The sequence below is a fragment of the Rutilus rutilus genome, assembly GCF_951802725.1.
Source record: "Rutilus rutilus genome assembly, chromosome: 15".
NCBI classification, from domain to species: Eukaryota; Metazoa; Chordata; class Actinopteri; order Cypriniformes; family Leuciscidae; genus Rutilus; species Rutilus rutilus.
Genome location: NC_140220.1, coordinates 38700824 through 38715735, shown reverse-complemented (window position 1 = coordinate 38715735; position 14912 = coordinate 38700824). Strand labels below are relative to the sequence as shown.

The 14912-nt window shown below is 37.1% G+C and overlaps 1 long non-coding RNA gene across 1 annotated transcript; it reads right to left on the bottom strand.

The window, feature by feature from the left end:
• Positions 1-371: 371 nt before the first annotated feature.
• LOC311304443 lies at positions 372-2524 on the bottom strand. The gene is made up of 5 exons (XR_014629926.1): positions 2476-2524; positions 1753-1805; positions 1455-1600; positions 1154-1220; positions 372-897 (listed from the first exon to the last, which is right to left on the bottom strand). It is a non-coding gene; the product is annotated as an uncharacterized lncRNA (long non-coding RNA).
• Positions 2525-14912: the final 12388 nt, after the last annotated feature.

Genomic DNA, 14912 nt, shown 5'->3' with positions numbered 1-14912 from the left:
ATAAAATACAGTGATGAGTTTTATAGTTATTATCACCAGTGATAAACCTAATTGCACAATGATATATAGCATCCAAAGGTTTTAACCAGTTGGACAACCAACTCAGAACAGAAGACCCAAGGAGAGACCATTGCACTGGAGGGCAGAGGCAGAACCGTAGGAGAGTTGAGCCGGACAGAAGGAAGACCCCAGTGGGGCCAAAGGGTTGGAGGAACCAACAAACCAAAGTTTGATCCAATTTGCAAAGGATGGCTAATGAAGGATGAGTCAGAGGCCTGAAAGGAGCAAGCAGACACAGGGCCAAATTACTACATGGCACGGGAAGAGGAGGTGGGAGAGGGAGCCTTAATGACAGGCTTTATACTAGGTTGGAATATTCCAAAAAAATCCAGCATGTACTCAATTTACCGACCATCTTATAAATAAATAAATAAAAGAATAGAACAAATGTTTCTGGTCCAAGAAAAACTGCTGCTACATCCATATTTAAATTATAAAAATGGACAAAGAAATAAAAGTATATATACATAGACTACATTAACGAGTCAACAAGGGACAGGTGGCCAAAATATGTTGTCAAAAGCATACATGAACTCAAAGCGTAATACAAACCATAACTTAGACGGCACAAATTAAAAAGGGGAGCATAAATACAAATAAGAGACACAGACTTAAATTAAAAGGGGCACAAATCATGCAGACAGGTTTAACAGCATATTACAAAGCACACATCCACAATAACTAAAACAGAAGCGATTCAAGACAAGAAAAAAAAAAGTCTTGTCTAAAAAAAAAAGTAAAAAAAAAAACAAGCACAACAGTTGAAATGTAGAAAGCGTTTGTAAACACTGAAACATGCTTAGCTTCTCAATGGATGCAAAGGCATAAATACAAGCACTACAAAGGGAACAGAAACAAAGATTTGTAAGTATTACAAGTTTGAATGAATGCAAAGAACGTGATGAACACAAAGAAATCGGACAGGCAAACTTACAAATTACAAGAACATACATCTACAGTAACAGAAACGTCAAAAAAGATTGATTTAATTTTTTTTTTTTTAAGCAGTAATGTGGAGAGCCTTGGTAAACAAGCAGACAAACATTTTAACAGATTGTTAACATTAATGTTAACATTTCAATGTAAGCCTTACTTTGTGGGGAGTGGAACAGAGTAGAATCAGAGGCTGCATTGCAAAATGGCCATTTTCACCAACAAAACTGTCGAGACATGGCTTAACCCAATTAAGATCTCAGTATGCAAAAAGGGAGACCAGGAGCAAATTTTCAATCAGTTTACCAAAGAAAGCTCTCCAGAGTTCAAAGAGCAAATGAGTGGAGCTAAATAATGAAGGCTTACCTAGGTGAAGTTTTCAGTAACAAGAGAGATCAAGGAACAGGACAAGAGCAGGATAAACTTCATTTCATAAAACTATTTTATAAAACTATATTTACCAGTATTTGAGGAAACCTGCTTCATCTCCCCTCCTGGTTTTTGGTGTCATTGTGTCTTCTGGTCAAATTCTGGTCTCATTCAGACATAAGAAAAGTTGCTACATCTGGGATAAAGTCAGCATCTAAACTCTGAAATAGTCAGACAGCTGTAAACAAAAAAAGTGGTGTGTGTGAGGTGCAGGGAAGAAGAAAAAAACTTAAGGGACTGCATAATTTACTGCTTGTGAAACAGGAGTAAACCTTGTAAAAAAGCAATGTGCTACAAAAATTTATATCCATTTTAATTTTAATTAAGTACCTTATCTGACGCCTTAAATGAACCTGTGCTGCTCAACCCTTCACGATTTAGGTCTACAAACAAGGAGGGATTCACACAACAGGCTGAGAATTCACCATTAGTGTTAATGCTATAAGGGCACATTTATAACTTGCAGGAAACAACATAACACTTACAATAAAAGGGAAAAGCAGCATATGAAATACACTGAACATTTATACAAAAAGGGAGGCAAATACATAAAACACATACATTTCCCAAAATGTGTGAAAGCTGCAAAAGACAAAAGAAACTCTTAAGGAATGGCAAAACATTGGCATAGGCCAGCTGCTAATAAACTGTTAACACTCTCAGTTATGCTACTAGAGCTGCAACAAATATTTATGTGGTACAATAAATCTCAATCTTCATAACCTTGTAGCAAAGGAAAGTTTATAAGAACAGAACACATAGGAAATTTAACATGTACTGTAACTCTTAAATTTAGCCTATTACAAATATTACATACAGCACCATATTACTACAATCAGAGGATTGAAGGTATATATTCTTAAATGTCATTCTATGCCAAACCATAGAACAGATTTTTCGTTTAGTTTTTACACTTATATTTAATTTTAATACCAGACTAAAAGGACTGAAAACCTTGAAGCTGTTGACAGTTTATTTATAATGCCATAATGAAGCCGTAAGGTAACAAAATAAACAACATTAAAACAACTTCTCACTCTCAATAATTCCTACCTTTAGTAGCTTCATTACTCTACAACTTCCATCACAGACAGACAACGCTGTAGAAGTTCAGCTAGTGGGCATTTATGCTCATGGACACAACCACTGACAGACATGCAAGCAACCAGAAATTAAGTTCACCAAATGAACAAACCTCAGTATTATAAGCTTTTTGAATGTACCCTAATAAAAAATACAAATTATATAACAACATATTTCACCATTACAAAGTCTTTCAATAAAAAAAATCCTTTAATAAAAAAAATCACCTTTAACCTCCAGTTTGGTTTCTCCCACCTCCCATGATGCACCACAGCAAAGATATAAAAGGCCATTTTAGTAGCAGCTCTGGTTTTTCAACTGGTTCAAGCAAGCTGTCAGATGGGTCCTCAAACGGACTAATTTTTGTTTGATTTTCCAACATAAAGCATGCTTTAACCAAACTTAACTGTTTTACATTTTATGTTGAAGTTGAAATTTTGCTGATTATCTGTTCTATATAAATATATAAAATGAAAAAAGGTAGGGAGATTATATTTTCTATATATGACATTTTGGGACATTCATCATACATTCAACAATGTACATTCATCATTTGGCTATTTTATATCCCAAGGCAATATGTTAATGTTATTTTTTTGTAAAACAGGTAAATTTGTGGCAGCGGTTTATAGTTTAGTTATTTAATTTTGTCATTACGTTTGTAAAGGCCCTATTGTGGTATTACGATTAAAATGCTGAAATTCGTCTTATTTCCATATGTTCTGTTTTAACTGAGTCGGGCTGACGTTATGACACACGAGTTTACCTGCATCTCCAGACTGTCACCTGCTGCTTGTTCGTTGTTTTCTTTTTCTGTCAGGATTTGGATGAAAGATAGGTTGGAACATTATTTTAATTAATATATTTCTCAAACCATGTATAAACGTCATCTGTGGTTCTGCGGAGAAATCAGCTCATGTTTTTGCATAATGTATAGTTAATGCAAGCCAAACGTATCTGTTTTGAAATGTTCCTATTTGTCTCTTTATAAATTATGAAATATAGCACGAAAACATAAAATATTTTATTTAGTTATTTTTATTTTATTTTATTCACTCACATTTACTTTTCACTCTGTACATGCTACCCTTGGGAGATGGCATTAGTTTTCACTGTTATGCTGATGATACTCAGCTCTATATTTCTTCGCACTCCGACAAAACGCACCAATTCACAAAATTAACGGAATGCATAGCTGATATAAAAATTTGGATTACTAGTAGTTTCCTATGATTTTAATTACTGGACAAAAAACTTCCTCACGTAATAACCTAGAATACTGTCTAACACTTGATGGCTGCTCTGTTAAGTCTTCGTCGTCGGTTAGGAACCTGGGTGTGCTCTTTGATACCAATCTTTCATTTGAAAGTTACGTGTCTAGTATCTGTAAAACCGCATTTTTCCATCTTAAAAATATATCTAAATTACGTCACATGCTCTCGTTGACAAATGCGGAACAATTAGTTAATGCGTTCATGACATCAAGGCTAGATTATTGTAATGCTCTACTGGGTGGTTGTCCTGCACGCTTAATAAACAAACTAAACGCAAGTTCTTACCAGAACCAGGAAGTATGACCATATTAGCCCAGTTCTGTCAACACTGCACTGGCTCCCTATTGAACATCGTATACATTTTAAAATATTGCTGATTACTTACAAAGCACTAAATGGTTTAGCTCCGCAGTACTTGAGCGAGCTCTTAACGCATTATAGTCCTTCACGTCTATTGCGATCTCAAAATTCTGGCCAGTTGAAAATACCTAGAATATCAAAATCGACTGCTGGCGGTAGATCCTTCTCCTATTTAGCACCAAAACTGTGGAACAGTCTTCCTACCACTGTCCGGGAAGCAGACACACTCTGTCAGTTTAAATCTAGACTAAAAACCCATCTCTTTTACCTGGCATTCATATAGAACATTATACTTTTCTATTATTTAATTCAGTTAAATAATTATTAGGCTGCATAGATTAGGTCAGCCGGAACCGGGGACACTTCCTATAACACCCGATGTACTCGTTACATCATAATAAGAATGGCATCCACGCTAATGTTAGTCTTTCTGTTTATTCCGAGGTTTACTGAAGTCAGCCAGATCCGGGCCGTATCCAGATCAGATGGTAGACCTGGACACGACGACAACGCATCCCTGAAGTGCCAGCCTCATCGGCCCTATGAAGGCCTCATTGACACGACAGCCATTGGCACTGATCCTCAACAAACTCGTCTCCATACCGGCGTGACTCCGACTTCCAACCAGAGGGAACTGGATAAATATTCTGAATGTTCTGATCCAATCTGACTTCTGACCTGTAATGCTGCCTGAATCATAATCATACACGGTTTGTTCGTTGGCCATAGGAGAACTGGCCCCCGACTGAGCCTGGTTTCTCCCAAGGTTTTTTTCTCCATTCTGTCCATTCTGTGGAGAGATAGAGGGTCTCATAAGAGCAGATGGAGAGAAGGAGGGTCTCATAAGAGCAGATGGAGAGAAGGAGGGTCTCATAAGAGCAGGTGGAGTGATGGAGGGTCTCATAAGAGCGGTTGGAGAGATGGAGGGTCTCGTAAGAGCAGGTGCGGTGAGTCAGGGTCTCGTAAGGGCAGGTGGAGAGATGGAGGGTCTCGTAAGAGCAGGTGGAGTGATGGAGGGTCTCATAAGGGCAGGTGGAGTGATGCAGGGTCTCATAAGAGCAGGTGGAGTGATGGAGGGTCTCATAAGAGCGGTTGGAGAGATGGAGCGTCTCATAAGGGCGGTTGGAGAGATGGAGCGTCTCATAAGGGCAGGTGGAGTGATGGAGGGTCTCATAAGGGCAGGTGGAGGGGGAATGGATCCTGGTAAGCGTTTTAGTGTCACAGTTGTACACACAACGGCTTTCTTCTTCCACGAGGGGTTTTGGCGTCATGCATTTGTTTCCAGGCAGAGAGATAAAGAATGCGACACACGTCTCCTGTAGAATTCAACCAATCAGATCGCGACTTCGAAAATCCTGAAGTGTTTCCAGAAAAATATGCCATATGCATCAGACGTTCAGCCAACAGTCCGTGGGCGTGACGTCTGAGGCTGAGATTAGTTTAGACCTGACTCTGAAGTAGGAGATTACAGTTTTTCTCGATTGCTTAAACAATATAACCAGGCTTTTGAACTAAAATTTCAAAACCATAATGCCATTTATCAAAAAGCACACCCATTTCTCTAAACTATAAACACTATTCCCTGTTTTGACACGAGTCAGATTTGTTGAACTGTCACTGCAAAACTCTACACACAAATCCCTTCAGTTCTCATTGCATACACAATGTTGTCATTTAGAAAGCACTAGCATTCAATATTGTTCACTCAAGTCAGCACAGCTTCAGCTCAGTTAGCACACAGTTACCCAGGTGGAAACACTAAGAGTCAAAATTGAACACACATCAATCAGATCCTTCATTAGATAGATAAAAGGGCCCAAATCAGTTTATTGAGTTTTGGAACAATGGATCTAGAAAGACATGAAGGAAGAGATCGAGGAGGGATAAGAAGGAGGAGGAAGGGCAAGGGCAAGAAGACAAGCAGTCTCAGATGAAATTCATGCCACTCTAGTTGCCCATGTCTTAGTCAATGGTATGACTATGAGGGAGACTGGGCTACGAGTAAGGCCAAATTTGAGTCGCTTTACTGTCGCCTCGAGAACCTTCAGGGAGTTGTGGTGGAGTTGAAACAAAATTCTATTACTGAATAAGAGACAAACATTTCCAATAGTCTTTGATGAGGTTTATTTTCTTGCAAGAAAAGGCCAGCAGTCGAACAGTCACACAGAGTGGCTGCAGAGCGTGACAGTAGAGCGTGACAGTGAAGCATCCTTTCTCCTTTATAGTCTTGACTCCCAGAATGTTATCTTTCTAGGCCAATGATGGTATTTCAACCATATGTGGAACATTCTTAGACTTAGACTTCTTAGACATATTGTATCCTTGAGTGGAGGCCCTCCTGTCACGTACCAACACTCTTTACCATTCCAATACAATTCCATATTAGAATAAGGTTTGTGTGTGCTGTTTTACTGTCATATGATGGTCACACACATCTTAAGTAAATATAAAAAAAAAATTTAGAGGAGAGAGTAAAAAAACAACAACCAGGAATTGTTTTTTGTTTTGATGTGTGTGTGTTGTACTGTGTAGTACATGAATGAATAAAAATGTGCCAATGTATCCATTTCTTTGGTTCTTTAGTGTTCATCATGTGAAAAGGTTTGTGAGGGGGGGAACCAGAAGCAACATAACTTACCAGTTTTGGAAATGTTGTTTTGAATTTATTGCACCAGTGTGTTAGACTATGCTGTAGTGTGAGTGATTTTGAGGGCTTGTGTGTCCTGTCTGAGGGCAAAGTTTGGTTTTTCAGCAAGAGTGAATGGTTTTGTGTGTAGAGCTTCATTTTGACCTGAAAATAGGATGTTTTGGGAATTGGGTGAGACGTGTTTACAGTTTTGAGAATACAAGGCATTGTTTCAAGAAATGTGTTTAAGCAATCGAGAAAAACTGTAATTAGTTCTTCCAAAAGGAGTTCCTAGAACTAAAATCGTTCCTAGTTCCTGTGGTGTGAACACGCCGAAATCCAGGAACTTACGCCAATAGCTCTAGGAACTTGCTTCCTTCAAGTTTAGCACACAACATCTGTCAGCGCAGTGCGTTCTCTCACTTGAGCATGTGGATATTGTTTTTCTTAACATGAACATGTGAAACAATATAAACACGATAGCCATATGCTGACTCAAGTGTATACGTTCTGTACAATAACTGGCACAGTCTGCTATATTCGTTTTTTTTCCCGTTGGCGTTACTTGAGCTTAATACTGAGAAATGTTCCTAGACTGAATATGAATTGTGAGCTTGGGTAAAAGCTTTAAAGTGCATTTGTCAGTGCCGCACTCGTACTGACTCTTATTCTGCCTGACAGAAAGAGAAGCTCGTAGCTTACTGAAGGCGGAGCGTCTCGACCAATCAGATGAAAGGGGCGTTTCAGCTGCGCCCACATGTGCAAATGAAATATCGAACCCATAAACCGATTTGTAAACCACAAACGAAAAATGAAAAATGAAGCCAAAATCTCATTTTTTCGTTCTTTAAACTAAACTAAAAAACAAATAAACGAGCAGGTTTTCATTTCTCGTTATTCCATTCCAAACAGGAAATCAAATGACCAAAAGATACACAATCAGGGTATCTTCCGTCCATTTCATTTCCTATTTGAAATGAAATAAGCAGAAACGAGAAACGGCGCCTATATTCGTTTTTTCCAAAAAACGAATAAACAAGATTTCGGCTTGATTTTTCGTTTTTTAGTTCACAGGCAAAAAACGAATAAATGACTTCAAAATTCGTTTTGCACATGTGGACGGTCATGAGGCGCCCCTGTCAGCCGATTGGTCAAGAAAATCTGAGCATGTGACGTCATCGGTAGTTCCCCAGGTTTATTCAACAAAATAATAGACCTATGGCTCTGCGTACCGCATATTAAACTGTTCAGGGCAGGTCCTGGGCTTACTTATGTGCAACTTAACGCGTTTCAGAGAAATATTTATATATCAGAAATATTAAATATTAATCTGCACCCAGACGGTTTTATTAGCTGTGCAAAGTTAAATCTGTGTGGTGAAGCACAATGTTCAGTCAAGTGTAGCATATACGCAGCAGTCATAACTCTTCTTTTAGACAATACGCTCAGTTTTGGACAAGGGGTGGTTATTGCAAATACTGTAATGCAAAACTGCTGATGGTGGTGGGTACCGCGATGATGGTAAATACAATTGTACTGTAACTGTAGCTAATCATAGCCGCGAGAGTGAGAAAGCGAGATGATTGACAGGACGATAGCGGAGGAAAAAGCGCAAGATTTTGTTAGCAAAGAAATATTGATTTGTTTAATATAAAAGTGAGTTTGTCTTTGAAAACAACAACAACAACAAAAAGGTTTAATAACAGTGTGATCACAAAACTGAGCGTTCGTTTTAAAGGGAAATTTCCAAATATATTTTATTCATTTGTTAGCCTATGCTGTTGTTATTCCGTCTTAATCGTTTTGTTAATTCAAGTTTAATACTATGCAGGAGTTATTTTTTTATTGTAGCCTACTATTTTATTGTTGTTGTTTTTTCATTAAAAAATAACAATGAACCGCATTCGTTTGAAAGGTTAATCCATAGGTCTTTCATTTACTTGTGTTATCTCATCCGTCTTATTCGCTTTGGTAATAATAAATAGACTAATGTTAATTAAAATTGTTCAAAGAGTGGAGGAAGATGTTGTCAAACATAAAAAAAATCTAAAATAAGCGCTATATGCTGAACGTACCCTCGTGCACTGTTCGATTTCTGTGTAGGCTATTTACGGAGCAGGTCAAATTGACAAATTTGGTAAAATTGTTTTTTTAACCATTTTTTTAAAACGTTTTCTTTTTATAAACAGTGTAGGCCTACTGACTTTTTTGCGTAATTTTTTTTTTTTACGTTTAATTTTTTCTTATACATTTTATGCTTATAACATCATAACTGAACAATTAAATGTAGCTGTATAATGAAAATAATGTTTACTTTTCCTAAGTTAACTTTCCCTTTAGTTTCCTATAGACATAGTTCCCTAGTTTCCCTAGTTTCATTCATTTTCTGTATCTTCAACAACATTTTCCTCAATCTCTGAAGCATCCTCTAACTCTGAAACATCTTAATCTGTATCAGTATCATCAAAAACCTGTGAAATTACTTATTTAAATGTCAATCTTTGGGAGCTCATTTTTCCTGCTGTCTATGTCAAAGTCTTGTGCCACACTATAAGCAAAATTGTGGGAAAGCTCATTATTCACTCACATGGGAGTGAGAAACAAAACAAAACATAACAAAAACATACATCAAATAAATGTTTTTTATTGATTTATTGGCTCTGTAAAGCTGCCTTTGAAAATCATAAAAAGTTAAAAGGTAGGTATTTCAGATATCTTGAATAGAAATGAGAGCTTATTTGTCTGACAAAGATTTTCATCTGTAATTTGCAATTAATTCTGATCAACGTGATTTAGCTTTTTCAAGTGTGTTTGGATAGGGTTAGATCACTTTTAGACACTTGTACACTTGTACTTTAGAACTGGAGTTGAAGTGCCCTGTCATACAAACACATGTGTCCGTACAGTTGCTTTTGAATAGCTGAGGGACAAATTGACCCGGGCGGGAACATCACAAATCAAATGTAATAGTAATTTTGTTTGTATATGTCAACACACATCAGCATGTTGAAACTTTGCATGCATGATCATGATGATAAATGAAAAAAAGTCACAAAATACCAACAAACAAAGGTTTAATATTATTTCAGGTAGATTGAAAAAAAAATGATGGCTCATTTTTACCATCTGTGGCTGACAAAATATTTTTCTGTATTAAAATAAGTGTGGAAAAGCTAATTTTAGCTTCATACGGTTGTAAATAAAAAGAACAAAATAACAAAATATAACCAAGCAATTTTATTATTTTGGGTCAGTAGCCTACAGTTGCATTAGAGTTAAAATGTTTGGGTCAAATTGGCCCGTGAACATCACGTAGCCTAGGCTACTATAGTAATTTTGTTTGTATAGGCTATGTCAAAACACATCAGCATGTTGAAACTTTGCATGTTCGTCATGATAAATGAGAAAAAGTCACAAAATATCAAGAAAAAAATCATAAACCAGTATTTCCAACAACTAGAAAATCTAAGGGTTCTTACTTCTTTCACACCTGCCTCATTTAGTTCTGTTGAATCGCACTAGAGTTCGTTTTCCCACTTGGTGCGGTTCGTTTGGGCAGGTGTGAATGCAGCAATCGCACTTGGGTGCGCACCAAAAGCGGTACGCTTAATTCAAACGAACTCTGGAGCAGTTCGTTTGTGGTGAGAACGTGATCCGACCTCGAACAGACCCAACTGCCAAAGAACTGCGCATTTTTGGACTAAACCAGCTGCCGTAGTCAGAGTGCGTTGTGCATTATGTCACTGTTTAGCAACATAATTTTTCTCCCTTGGTCCGGAATGAACGGAACTACAGATGTGAAAGCACCCTAAACGGTTCAAATTGACCCGCAACATAACACAAGGGTTGGGGTGCTAAGGGGGACCTCTGGCGTGGAGTCCGGAAAAAAAATATATGGGTGATAATAAAAATCAAGTTTAAACAAACTCGTGTTGTGTTTTGGCTATGCATCCATATTACGTGTGTTTGTGGACGGTTGTATTTTACGCTTTAAGCTACAATTACACTGGGTCACCAACATAGTCCAGCACAGTTTTAACTCCCGCATCCGCAGTATTAAACTTGTAGCATAAAACAACAGCATTATAGGCTAACAAATAAATAAAATATATTTGGAAATTTCCCTTTAAAACTCACTTTTATATTAAACAAATCAATATTTCTTTACTAACAAAATCTTGCGCTTTTTCCTCCGCTATCGTCCTGTCAATCATCTCGCTTTCTCACTCTCGCGGCTATGATTAGCTACAGTTACAGTACAATTTTATTTACCATCATCGCGGTACCCACCACCATCAGCAGTTTTGCATTACAGTATTTGCAATAACCACCCCTTGTCCAAAACTGAGCGTATTGTCTAAAAGAAGAGTTATGACTGCTGCGTATATGCTACACTTGACTGAACATTGTGCTTCACCACACAGATTTAACTTCGTACAGCTAATAAAACCGTCTGGGTGCAGATTAATATTTAATATTTCTGACATACAAATATTTCTCTGAAACGCGTTAAGTTGCAAATAAGTAAACCCAGGACCTGCCCTGAACAGTTTAATATGCGGTACGCAGAGCCATAGGACTATTATTTTGTTGAATAAACCTGGGGAACTACCGATGACGTCACATGCTCAGATTTTCTTGACCAATCGGCTGACAGGGGCGCCTCATGACCGTCCACATGTGCAAAACGAATTTTGTAGTCATTTATTCGTTTTTTGCCTGTGAACTAAAAAACGAAAAATCAAGCCGAAATCTCATTTATTCGTTTTTTGGAAAAAACGAAAAAACGAATATAGGCGCCGTTTCTCGTTTCTGCTTATTTTATTTCAAATAGGAAATGAAATGGACGGAAGATACCCTGATTATACACAATCCGTGTATCATTCGTTCTTTTCATATTCAATTGAGATTCCAAAATCGGAAAATGAAAAAAAAAACGGTTTATTTCGTTATTCGTTTATAAATGTGATACCAAAAAACAAATAACAGGTCATTTTTCGTACTTTTTATTTAATGCTCAGATCAAAAATAGGAAATGAAATAAAGGGGGCACGACCGATTTTGATTTTGATATTTAATTCACTTCTTCAGTTTAACCAAACGTTAGCCTTCAAATGTGAGATCAATCATGGAGAGTTTCAGTTTCATCTTGTTCAGAGGAACTAAACGGGTGACTGTCAAAGACGACGACATGACGACCGAAAAAAATCGGCAGGATCTTCCAGGTAACTTATTGTAGTTTCATCTAAAAATAAGTCTTATTTATTCTGTAAAATTGCACTGACGTAACTGTTAGCTAACGTTACTTTATAACTAAAATTGAACTGAACCCTTTCCTTCACTGTTTACATTTGCAAAGGTACATGGCCCCAGTCTCTACCATCACCGATGACAGCAACATAGCCCTATTTCCAGGGCCTGATGGCCGTTTTAGCACTTTAGACCTCATTGTAAGAGGACATTACGAGGTGCACGGCGAAAGCAGCGTGGAAGACTCATCTACCGGCAGTGTGCCAGCAACACACTACCCTCACTACTAACACGCTTTTCTTTCCAGCGCTGCAGGTTCTGCTGCAAGGGCTTCAGCAAATCAAAGAGCTAATCTGACAAAAACATTCCAAAGGTGACCAAATAAAACTTTCACCATCACACCAATGTTAAGAGTATGTTAATACGATTACAGTTGTGTTCAAGGCAATGATATGCTTGTTATGCTAGCCATAACTACATACAGAAATAAAATTTATTCACAAGTGTGACTTTAGCATATTTGACACTGATTTCAATGAAATGGCTTCATTATGTTATCAAGTCACTACTATATCTGCATAATTCACCTGGATGCATTTGATAGGCTGTATTATGAATATGGCTGTATCATAGGAATAAAACCTAAACAATATAAATTGAGTAAAATAAATGTTTTCTATTATCAATATTCAGGAACATCTTCATCGCTGAACTTGTGGATGGTAAGTTGGAGACTAGACTTCAGAATTTGAAGCTTCTGTTTGGGCATCCTCTACAAAGTCAATGATGCCCTTGAACAAGAGGATTCACGCATCCTCACTGACGGCCAGGGGAACAAAATCTTATAACTGAACACTTTGTATTGTGTATATGAAAGAAATATGAAATAGTATATATAAATCCAGGATACCTTTATTGTATGCTTCGAATTAACTTATTTGTATTAGGAGTTATTGCCCATCTCCTGAGACATGTCATGCCATTTGCATAATTAATGGACTATTTTCTATACAGGATCAGGAAAATATTTGCTGTGAAGGAAGAACACTTCTTGCAGTTTCAAGCTAGTAAAAAGAGGAGACTGAGGTACGTAATTTGGAAAATGCACATTATTATGGTCGCATATTTGTTTGTTTTCTTAAATTCATAGGTGAGGAGTAACTGTAAGATGTTTTGCCAATATAGGCCCCGTTACAGATAGTCACAAATTGTTCCAGGGAAAGACATTTGACATTTGTACCAGTCACCCTGAGACGTTTTAATTGATTCTAAATATGTATAATATTCGATGATAATTATTCACACTAAACCATATAGATTCTTGTGTGAGTTTCAGTTGATCTTGGCATGAGAGAGAGGGTGAGGGATGAAATGTAGTTTAGAATGAGTTCAAATGTTAATTTGCAGCAAGGTCATTTGTCTACTCGAGGAGTGGTCATTCCTAGAAGGCAGAACTAGTTCTTTCAGGTTTTCCAGTCTTACAGCATAAAACCATCTGGCTATTCAATACTATGTCTACAGTGACCATAGCTATTGACAGGGTTCAAATTGTTGCATTTATTGGATATAATTTGCTTGTTGTATGTTGTGCTTGTTTTTCAGTCGACGAGAAGATACAGGCCTCGATCTGGTTTTTGATAGAATTGAAGAGGTGGTCCTGGCATCCCAGGGACTGCAAGAAGTGTCCACTACAATGAAGGAGCTGATGGAGTTTGCAAATTCCAACCGCAGAACAACACTGTCCCAGACTGAGGCCCAAGCAGCTGCTGTTATATGGAGCTTAAAATATGACAATATGATTTGAATTTGAATTGTGTAAATTTGAATTATTTACAAGTGAAATCTAACAAAATTGAAATTTAGGTGGTAGTTTAAATAGTTCTGAATTTGATTTTTTTAAACGAATATTGAACATTTGAAATTTAACAAATTAAAATGTTTTTATGGCTGAATTTTATAGACGTATTTTCAAACAGCTAGTTTTTTTGTTCTGAATTCGTATACTGCAAATATTCAGTTTAAAAAAATACAGATTCAAGTTTTCAAGATGAAGAAATTCGGAACTTCAAATTCAGTTTTTTAAAATTCAAGTTCAAAAATTCAAGTTAAAAAATTCAGATCTTACAGAAAGTAGGTCACAGGTCATCCACAGGGAAGAGTAAAGGATCTCAGATAAGTCGAACAGAGCATTTTGGCTGCACTGCAGTAGTTTTCTGCCGCAAACGCGGTGGTGCTTCAAGAGAATCCATGTATCTTTCGTTCAGTTGTTTAATATTTAATATTAAGAGTAGAAAAATGAGAAAACAGCTTGAGTATTAGATTTCTAATATTCTAGTAGCCTAATAATAGTCCGCTGCAGCAGTTGCACGGAGCTTACAAAACGCGTGTATTGCAACTATAGGCTACATTTAATTTTCTCATCAAACAACTAGACTAACGAATAGCTCGGTACAACAGCAGAGCCTAAGGGCTTTTTCTCTGTGTAGACCAGCAGTTGGTCTGAATTTGCTATAACCTAGCCTATTTTCCGGACTGTATAGGCTAAGTCACGTTTTATCATGAAACACGCTGTGATTTATTCCAAAGTGACTCGGGCATATATAATGCATTTAACGTTAAATAATCTAAATGTTGACTTTCAAAAGTAGGCGCGCCAAGAAGGCTATTCGCTGTATTTTGGTTCATTTTTGGTGCGCCAGAAAGATCTAAAGAGACCGAGACGCGCTAAAGCAGCGCATGTTGTTTTATTTATTTTTCAATGACATGATATTTTGTAGTCATTTTGAATGTACACAAATAAAAATATACATTTTACTGTTTCAGATGATGTCATATTATCTGTATGACTATAAATAACAGAGTATTAAGTTATTTCCCAGCAGTGGAACAAATCCAAG